We start from the raw sequence: 10,726 nt of genomic DNA on the forward strand, positions 1-10,726 counted from the left end.
ATCAACAATAAGTCAGGGTATACTTTAACTAAAAGAGTGGAATTGGAATGGTCCCGACACAAATAAATGGACACCCCGATTAACCTGATTTGATTAATTCATATTGTATGCCTGTATCAAAACATTACACGTACCCTATAAAGACCTATAGTTATTATGTACCCACAATAATTAAAAACACACCATAAAGGAAAGAAAGGTGTTTGCCTTCTATTTTCTCTTTTGTTTGCGAGGTTTCCTTTGGGACATGGACGAGGTCCTACAGAGAAGGGATCCTTGGAAGGATGCCGATGGTGAAGCAACACCAGAGCTCCTGGACGAGCTGGTAAGAGCCTGCTGCCCTAAGTGCTCCCTAAGTCGGCTACACTTTTTGCCACTTCAGATTTTTATGTGAGAGAAAAAAAAATTCTCTGTCTCATTTAAATAATATATTGAACTAAAGTGGTCATTCTAGTCCCTGTTAAAGCACCCAAACAAATGCCTACCTATGGCGCAGCTAAAGTACCAAGAATAGCTCCATGCACACAGATGTTCATCTAACGACAGTGACTGTCTCACTCCCTCTGTGTTGCTGTAAACAAACCTGGGGCCGGGTAACAGATGAACAGGCTCATCTGCCTTATTGTTCTGTGAGCTGTGTGAGAAGCATGGTGCTGCCCCTGCCGGTGGTGAGGGCCTCCCGCTGCTCCCACTCATGGAGGAACGGGAGCTGGCGTGTGCGGAGATCACAGGGTGAGGGGGCAGCTGTGAGGGTCTTTTGAACAACCAGTTCCCTTGGGACATCTCTCGGGAACTAACACAGCCAGAAGTCACTCGGTCCCTCCCTCTCAAGGAAGTCACTGATCTATTCATGAGGGATCCACCCCCTTGACCCAAACGCCTCTAGTGAAGCCCCACTTTCAACACTGGAGATTGGATTTCAATATGGGGCAGGGGTCAAAAGCACCATAGCAATTACTATCTCATAAGGATCAGCTACATAGAGCCTACTTCTCAAGTAGTCCATGGAAAGAAGAATGAACACGTAAGAACAGGGACTTGGGTGCATAGGTCGAGTCATTTTGAGGAATACTGAATTAAAAGTAAATGGGTCCTGCTACTGTAGAATTTCACAGAGCTCAACCTGCTAATCTTAATGATTGCTTCCAAGGAAAGGGAAAGAGTAAGCAGTACTGGGGAGACAGTGTTCTATCGACACATTTTGGGAAATATTTTCCTAGAGAACGGATTTGAAAACATCCTTAGAGAACTAAGCTGAGATTATCACATATGAGCACCCTATACTTACGTGTGTGGCACTTGAGTAAATACAAGAATGCTAATTCATATTTACTACAATTAAAAACTGTGCCTCTATATTCCTCATTCTGTCCTTGAAACAGACACTGTGAATCACTGGCTACAGTAACTTCTGAGTTAACCATGAATTCCAAAGTCAAGTCAGTTGTATTCCCTAGTTACCCACAGAGATAGGGAATCCAGACTGGAGAAAGGCAAAGACCTCAGTAGGGCCATTCAAAGACACGGCAACAGTGACTTTGAGAAAGAACATTTCTGAGATCTTGATTTTATTTTTCTACCTAAACTATTCTAAGCAGGTGAATTAGTGAGTATGTGTTTGGGACAAAATGCCTGGAAAGTAAATTCGACAAAAACAAAACTGCAAATTAAAAAGAAGAATGGTATCAACCATGGCTATGGCATCATGTCATTCAGATTACCAACTCCAAGCTAAGGAGACAAGAACCAAAGCAAAGAGACAACCACCAGAATGGGCAAAGATATTTGCATATTATTAATGGGACAAAAGCTCGATAACTAGAATACACAGAGAACTCAAATTAAGCAACAAAAAAAAGAGTCAATGTTCCCTTAGATCAATGGGCAAGTGAGATGAATAGAACCTTCTCTAGAAAAGACATGAATAGCTAACAAACATATGAAAAAACGCTTATTATTCCTAATTATCAGAGAAATGCAAATCAAAACCACCCTGAGATATCACCTAACCCCAGTGAGAATAGCCCACACCACAAAGACTCAAAGCTGCAGATGCTGGTGTGGTTGTGGAAAGAGGGGAAAACTTTCACACTGCTGGTGGGACTGCAAATTAATACAACCTCTTAGAAGGAAGTATGGAGAACCCTCAAAGAACTCAAACTAGACCTCCCATTTGATCCTGCAATCCCATTACTGGGCATCTACTTAGAAGAAAAAAAAATCATTTTATCATAAGGACATTTGTACTAGACTGTTTACTACAGCTCAATTTATAATTGCCAAACTGTGGAAACAATCTAAATGCCCACCAACCCAGGAATGGCTTAACAAGCTGTGGTATATGTATAAAATGGAATATTTACTCAGCCACTAAAAAGGATGATGACTTTACATCTTTAATATTAACGTGGATAGAGTTGAAACACATTCTTCTTAGTAAAGCATCACAAGAATGGAGAAGCAAGAATCCAATGTACGCAATTCTGATATGAGGATAATTGATGCTAGTACATAGTGGGGGTGGGTGGGTGAAGGGGATAGTGTAGAGAGGGAAGGAGGGGCAGGGTGGGGGGTCACACCACTTGAGCTCAGGAGTTCAAGACCAGCCTGAACAAGAGTGAGTCTCTGTCTCTGCTAAAAAATAGAAAAAATTAGCTGGGTATTGCAGTGGGCACCTGTAGTCCCAGATACTCAGGAGGCTGAGGCAGGAGGATTGCCTGAGCCCAAGAGTTTGAAGTTGCTGTGAGTTAGGCTGACATAATGGCACTCTAGCCTGGGAAACAGAGTAAGATTGTCACACACACAAAAAAAAAAGATGGGGGGCAGGGAGACAGGAGGGAAGGGGAGGAGGAAAGATCTATGGGAGACAGACACCCATCCCTGTGGATTTCCCTTGGAGACATTCTGATAAATACTGCAATCCGGGGATTTCACAGGTTACATCAAATCCTCCAGTTGAGCCAGCATTTCTTCTTTAAGAGATAAAACAAACAATACTCAAAATATAGAAGAAATCACAGAATAGGACTCCATGACTTCTGAACTACTCATCAGCAGAAGCAGCATGCTTTATTGTCTCTCTCCTATCCTTTTGATACAAATTTGAGGAAAGAAAGTGGGACTCAACAGCAAGATCCTTAGTTAACGCTGTGAGAAGAGTTTATGTTTGGAGGAGCCAGCTGCTAACAGGAACACACAAAAGATCCTCTCTGTCAGGCACTTAGGAGGAACGCATAAACAGTTGAATAAAGGTGAGTCAATTAAACCACTTACTCATGCCCAATAGAGTTTGGTGGAGTCCAAGCACCTGGCTTGGAGTAAACATTTACTTTTTGCTACATGATATTTAATCAACTTGTCAGGTGGTAGAAAGCTCCATCCAGAAGGGCAGTTCTCTCTAACCTTAAACTTCTCCCAACTGGAAACACTGTTTAGTGCTGTGTCCCCCCTGGCCCCCCGCCCTCTTCCCCTGCAAACATCTCTACCGTGGATCCCCACAGCAGATCAGTCCCTTAGACCAGTCACACCCTCCACCTCACCACGGCTTCAAGCCTGGGTGTGACAAACTCAGGGATTTAGAAAAGTTCCAGGTGCTAAAAGGCAAAAGGCAGTTTTAGGTTGGACAGGAACAAAAGAAGGCAAGAGACGGAGACTCTGCAGCCAGACTTGGGGCCCCTTCGCCTCTAGTTAGGGAGCAGAGGAAAGGAAAATGATCCACACTTGCTTTGTTTGGGAAGCGAACAACCAACTGTTTGAAATTTTAGGGCAAGAAAATTTAAGGCAAGATTCATTCGTTGAATGAGTGAATCTCATCTCTCTGCAAACACTAAAGTTCAAGGAAACACGGAAAGGGGCACTAGGAGGGACTTTACGACATCTCAAGCAATTGTTTAATTTAGGGGTGAGAAGAGGCTGGTGCAGAGGGATTGCTTTGCCCAACCAACCAGGCGGACCTTTTAATGGTGAGATTAGAACAGTCTGGGTGGAGGTTAAGAGGACGGACTCGGGAATCATGTTACTCTGTCTGAATTGTGGCTCTACTATACTCGTTGGCTGTGCGAATTTGAGCAAGTTCTTTCCCTTCCCTATCTGTTTCCCGAGCTGGGAAATGAGGATGATAATAGTATCTACTCCACAGGGCTGTGGTGGGGATTAAATGAATGTATATATGTAAAACAACCAAAGAAGCGTCAGGCATAAGGAAAGCACTGACTAAGTGCTGGCGGTTTCTGCTCTTTCCTCTGTCACTTGACTTCGGCAAACAGTGTCCGCTGTAGAAATCGACATTTGTCTCGTGACTATAGGTACCCCAAACCAGCACCAAGATGAGCGAGCCCCACCATGCTGTGAAACCAGGATGAGACGCTATTCAGCCGTGAGAAAAGATGGAGACTTTACACCCTGTGTATTCAGCTGGATGGAGTTGGAGCACCTTCTTAGCAAAGTGTCACAAGAATGGAAAAGCAAGTATCCAGTGTCCTCCATACAAAAAATAACCCGCTACACGTCCACAGGAGAGAAGAACACGATCGAATTCAAATGGGGGAGGGGGAGGGTGGGGAGGGGAAAGAGGAGGAGGGAGGGGCATTGGTAAGCTCTCAGCTAAGGGGCACACAGCACCCCAACCCCACCCCCGTGAAGGGCTCAACTAGAACTTGAACGTTACCTAAGAAACTCAAACAATGTAACCTAGTCATATTAATCTGAAATTTTAAAAAATAAATAAAAGCAGCATGAGAGTTCTGCGTAAGTCTGAATCCTGAGGGGTCTGATGGTTCCTTCCTACTACTCACATCCACCATTCCCAGGAGCTGGACACATTCAAAAGTTTGAGTTTCCTTGCCTGATGAAGGAGACAAAAGGTAGGCTATCAATGGCTATAAATTCTCTTGTTTTTCTGCCTGTCCTTTTCTTGTGTGTGTGGTCCCAACACAAAGCTAACAGCGCCCATTAGAGCTGGGGAGGCCGTGGCAGCCTACAGTAACTTGTGATTTTTTTTAGTTCCTCTATCAGCAGGTGCCGGGTGCTTGATAATATTTGTCATTTACCAATCTCTTGGCCGTCTGGGAGCACAGTTATCTCCACAGAGCTCTTTGATATTTCTGAAAAAGAGGAATGCCGGAGGTGGCACGCCCACTAATACACTGATCGGGGAGCTGTTTTATCCCCTCACTTCCCCCCCATTCCCACTTTCCTGGGTGAGACCTGCCGAGATTTTAAAGCTTTCGGCTGTAAAAGAAATGGTGCAGCGACAGATTTGCGATGACTCACAGAAAAATAAAATGTTATTTTAAAACGGTTTCTGTTCTTTGAACCTCGCTGGCTTCTCTTTCAGCCAAGGCTGGTGACTCAGGCTGGGCCCGTCTAGGTGTAATCAAACAAATGGAAGTCAGTGTTTGGGCCATTTCAGTACATCCTGGCCCAAGTGCGCAGCGCCGGTCTGAAGGACTACAGGGAGTTGGAACGGTCAGCCTGCTGGGCCATCTGACCACACTGTGTTTACGTGACAAGCTCTTGGATGTTAACGGTAGTTGCTATGATACAGTAAGTGCTTCCTATGTGCCAGAAACCTCAGACCGTTGGCTTTCCTTTGGGGGGATCCCAGCTGCTAGCAAGTAATGCATTTTTCTAGTATATGCCGCATATACACGAGTAACTGTCAGTTTTATGAAACCAGACTTACCCTTAACACATGCGATGCAACATTTTCTATTCTCCTCTATTCTGTGTTCCAAAATACTGGTTTGACCCATTACATTGATTTCATGACTCACAAATAAACTGCAGTCTACAGTTGGAAACACGGGGCTTAGACAGGTCTGTTCCTTGCAATAACCTTTCAAGGTAGACATTTTGTATCGGAGTAGAGAATATTGAATAAGGGGAACTAGTTAAAATAAAGGTGTGGAAGAAGGGAAATGCCCAAAGAGGCGGTCAAGGTCATTAGGAACATCGGGAAGCAGGGAGCACCTGCAAGGCAGGGGACTCCAGGGAAAAGGTGGTGTTATCATGGCTGAGCTGGGCCACCTGCAGGGAACTGGCTGGCAAGAAGTGGAGTCAGGGACGGTGGGACCAGGGGGGTGGTGTGGAGGGCTGTGCCAGGGTGGCTGGGACTGCAGGAGGAGCGCAGTGGCTCTGTCCTCATCGGGAAAGGTGGGTCCCCCGAAGGGCAGTGCCAGGGAGGATGGGACTGCAGGAGGAGCGCAGTGGCTCCGTCGTCCTTTCAAAGGGAAATGGGGTGGGGGGAGAAATAACTTGGCTTCTCCCTCCCTTTCACCATCCAGTCTCCTCCCACTGTGTCCCCCTAGTTAATTCTAGCTAGCAGCCAAGGGAAGGGTAGTTTTCAGGGACCATCTGCCTAACATGCAGAGATAAACAGGGGAAGAGCCCATGGGCAATCCGCCAGCCTGGATGGAAGCAGCTTCCTTAGGGAGTGACCTGCCAGCCTCACAGGTCCTGCCCTCGGAAGGGCCCTGCACTGATTTAATGGTCTTCCATCACTGTCCTGAACATCTGCCTAGGTTTTAAACAAAGGGGCCCAATTTTCATGTAGTACTGGGCCTGAAAATTACATAGCTGTCCCAGTGTACAGCACTGTTATTCCATTTGCGTAGAGGGGGATGCTGTGGCTCAGAGAGCTCAAGTGAAATTGGAAACCAGCCGGGTGTGTCTGAGGTCTAAGTCCAGGAATCCCTTCCAACCCCCAAACAGCACTAACCGGCAGAGAGGAGAACGGTGCAGGTAACTCTCTCCTGGGAGGAAGGGAGGGACGCACCTTCTCCACCTCCTTCTATACAGAGGGTAATTCCTGCTATTCCCTTCAGGCCACTCCAGGCCACAAACATTAACTCAGTCCTTGGGGGCTTATTAAGAGCAGCTGAAAGGATGCAAACAGGATTTCTCCTGCACCTCCTGCTGAAGCAGTAGAGCCATTCACTACCGAGAATGCAACATTTCTCTTCAAAATGTGCTTTGCCATTTGGTAAAGGAAGAAATAAGAGAATCTGTGCGGAGCGGATTTCAATGGCCCGTTCCCTCCTCAACTCTTACTTCAGAACGGGCTGGAGTCGCTGGCTCTGACTTCCCCAGAGAAGCATCCAACTTGCTTCCCCTCTCCCTGGTCCACGGCCAAGGCTGTAGACCCACTGTGTTCCCATCACAAAACCTTCATAGCCTCACTTTCTGGAATAGTTCTGGTTTTACAGTTAAATCAGGAATGAAGCCAGGCAATTTGGCAAGAGTCGTCTCCAAGGAAATATTAATTCAAAGGAAGCCCTAATGCAATTACTGCACATCCCATATCTTAATAGTTCAGCTCCTTTGCCGTTATGTAGAGCACCTCATTTGCCTTTCGAATTGCTCATAACACTTGAGGCGGCACCTTAATGCTGCAGTATCAGATACAGCAACATTATTCCTGTTCAAGTCACAAAGTACGATAACGCCTTTGAATCACCATCATGGCCACCTCCCCTCCCCCCACTTCATTTCTACAGACTTCCTTGCAATCAGAGCACAAAGTAAAATTGCAAGTCTCACTGGCTTACACCTAGAGTGATAAAAGTCTAACTGACCTCTGAGATCAATTCTATAGCAATTCTGGACAGATAAGGAAACTGGTGTCTGGAGATACCATGTTTCCCCCCAAATAAGACCTACCCCCCAAATAAGCCCTAGCAGGATTTCTATGCATTTGTTAAATATAAGCCCTACCCTGATAATGAGACGTAGGGATGGGCGTGGCCATGCAGTATATCTGCATAGCCACACCACACATTTTGGTGCAGAGTAGTAAGGAAGACTGGAATACCTTTTATCTGCCACAGCTCCTTTCTCCGAGCCGCTGGCACCTGTGTGGGTGCGTGTGTGGTAACCACAGTGGCAGGCATCCTATTGCGCACGTATGAACAGCTAGGGGAAAGGAGTTCCCGCATCACTAGCTCCAGCCCCATCAACAAGGTCGGCTCCCCCTTCCAAGGTTCCAGAAGATGACTTAACTGTATTTGAATAAATGTGGATTGTTGTATTATACTTAATAAAAATAAGACATCCCCTGAAAATAAGCCCTAGTGTGTCTTCTTGAGAAAAAATAAATATAAGACAGCATCTTATTTTGGGGGAAACATGGTATGACCATATGTAAAGGTCATGACATCAGGCAAATCTACCACCATTTCCTAAGATAAGCTCAATTTCCCCATTTCTCACGTATATCTTCATAAGAGTCTGTATTGGGTATTAACTCAAAAAACATTGATTGTTTACCGTGCACAAGCCAGGAAAAGACTGAGGACTCAAAGATAAAGAAGAAACTATCTCCACCTTAAAAGGGCATAAGAAATATGGGCCAGGTGTGTGGCACACAGTGTCAATGCAATTGAAACTTCCAGGCCTGACATAGAATAGGGAGGGTACGCGTAGCAAGCCTGCTGGAAGCAGAATGAAGACATTCAGAAGAGAGGCACCCCTGGGGTACTGACAACAGAGCCCACAGAGTCATCCGTAAAATCGTCATTACTGGTGGCAATGAGGTAGCTCAGCAAAACAGAGCGACTTATATGAGAATGTGGATCCCAAACTCATCCATCAACGTGTCAGCTCCTGTCGTTGGGAGAATGATGGTGTCATATTCAGAACCGCCCAGTCACTAGGACCAGCTGGTGCCCTCCAGGGTTTCTTTATACCTGCCTGTGTCGTCTTGAGTTATAAGAATCACCTGGAGGTCAGAATAGGCATCTCCACACAGCCATGCATCTGGGGCACAGTCAGGCAAGTTGGCAAAACCACGTCATTCTACTGCCTTCTGTCTTAGGAGAGGGATTTTCTACTTTGGGGTAGTGAGTGTGGGGAATGTGGGGAAAGGGAAAAGCACTTGTAAGCACAGTGATTCGGGATCACAGACTATTTGCTTCAGTTCCCAGTCTGGGGCAGTTCAAAAGCATCTGACGGGTAGTCATTGAACTTGAGATCAGTCACATAAACCAGGGAGACCCTATTTGATCATATTGCAATAGAGCTTCAGACAGAGGGATTTTTAAAAGGAGATCATGGCCTTGTGCAGGGTCATCATTAGAAAAAGAAAGGAGAGATTCTCACCTTGCATTCACTAGCACACAAAAGAGCAAAGATCTCTCTTAGAAGGTAACTCTTTCAAGAGATGAATCAGAAGAAAATAACTGGTGATGTCAATCATCAAACTCCCACTGTATTCTCTTTCCTTCCTCTCACCTTCCTCAATTATCACCTTTATAAACCACCCCCCGGCTTCTCTTCTCTCCCTCCATTCTTCTCTCTTTTCCTTTGACCTTTTCCCAGCTGCTGCTTCTGACACTTTTTCAAGGCTCTCTTTTCAGGGATGCGTGAACCTCCTCAAGCGTTTCCCTCTTTAAGTGTGGATGGTCATTTCTCTGTCTCTCTCTCTCTCTCTCCTCTTGTTTTCAAGATTGTAAGGATCTTACTAAGGTTTTCTTCTCTCTCTTCCCCACTTAGATAAATACACTCTTCCGGACGTCTAATAAGTAACCAGATCGCCTTGATTCAGCACCTATTAGATTCTAAATAACAGAACGGAGTTTGCAAAAGCTACTTCCTTTGAGTCTTGTAATAGCTCTCCGACTGAGAATCGTTAACTTCGTCATACAGAGGAGGAACCCTAGCTTCAGCGAAGGTGAATTACTAACCTAAAGCAGCATAACTAGAAAGTTAAAAAAGATTTGGCCATGTTAGCAGGCAAAGACACCCAAAACTTTTTAACAATTCAGTAGCAGACACTGCAGGTAATAAGTTAAAATATAGGCTCACTGTTCTTTATGACTCAATCATCTGATGATTCTTATGATCTAAAGGTCATATTATTAATATCCATGAATGACGGTGGTTTTAATTACTCTTGAATACGGAACTTTCAATTTCCGGTTGGTGTTAATGAGATGGCTTAGGGAATGTATCTAGGGAATAAAAACATATCCTAATTATGGCTTCCTGGATGTCATATCTCACTTTCGTTTAACTTGATGGTGATTCTAACTGTGGATCAGTCCGGGACTAATTGTGTGGCTCTGGCTGGAATTCATGACACAGTGGGAACAACACGGAATGGGGCAGAAACAGGACACCTGGCTTCTCATCTCAGTTTTACCACCTACCAGCTGAGGGACCTGAGTCTCAATTTGCTCACTGGTAAAACCAAAGTTCTGGGCTAGATGGTTTCAAAAGTATCTACTAGTTCTCAATGTCTATATTTAATATGCTTTGACTGGAATCCCAAACCAACCTGTTTAGGGGGGTAAATGATGCTTGTGCCAAGGCTAGTCATGATTCAGTGAACTTCCATACTAATGGAGAACCTGGGGGACAAGGAGGAGAAGGGTTGATCTGTGTATATGGGTGGAAAAACATTCCACCACACTGCTCATTCGTTAGCCTACCTCCCCACCCCAAGCCTTACTAATGCAATCAGCAGAGAAATCATAAACCTTACTATTCTCATGGAAATTGGTAAACCCTTAAGCATGATTCTCACTCTGATTTATGGAGGCTGTTTCAATTATACATAAGATATTACAAGATGAGCTAAGCCCTATTTAATAAACTGCTGTTTAATAGAAGTCCCATGACTGTGTGATCTAATAGATGTTATTGTCTTTGCTATCTGTATTATTATTACTATTATTATTTTGAGACAGAGTCTCACTATGTCACCCTCAGTAGAGTGCTGTGGCATCAC

Source organism: Otolemur garnettii, unplaced genomic scaffold (assembly GCF_000181295.1).
Source record: "Otolemur garnettii isolate 467f Iridium unplaced genomic scaffold, OtoGar3 scaffold00102, whole genome shotgun sequence".
Taxonomy (NCBI): Eukaryota; Metazoa; Chordata; class Mammalia; order Primates; family Galagidae; genus Otolemur; species Otolemur garnettii.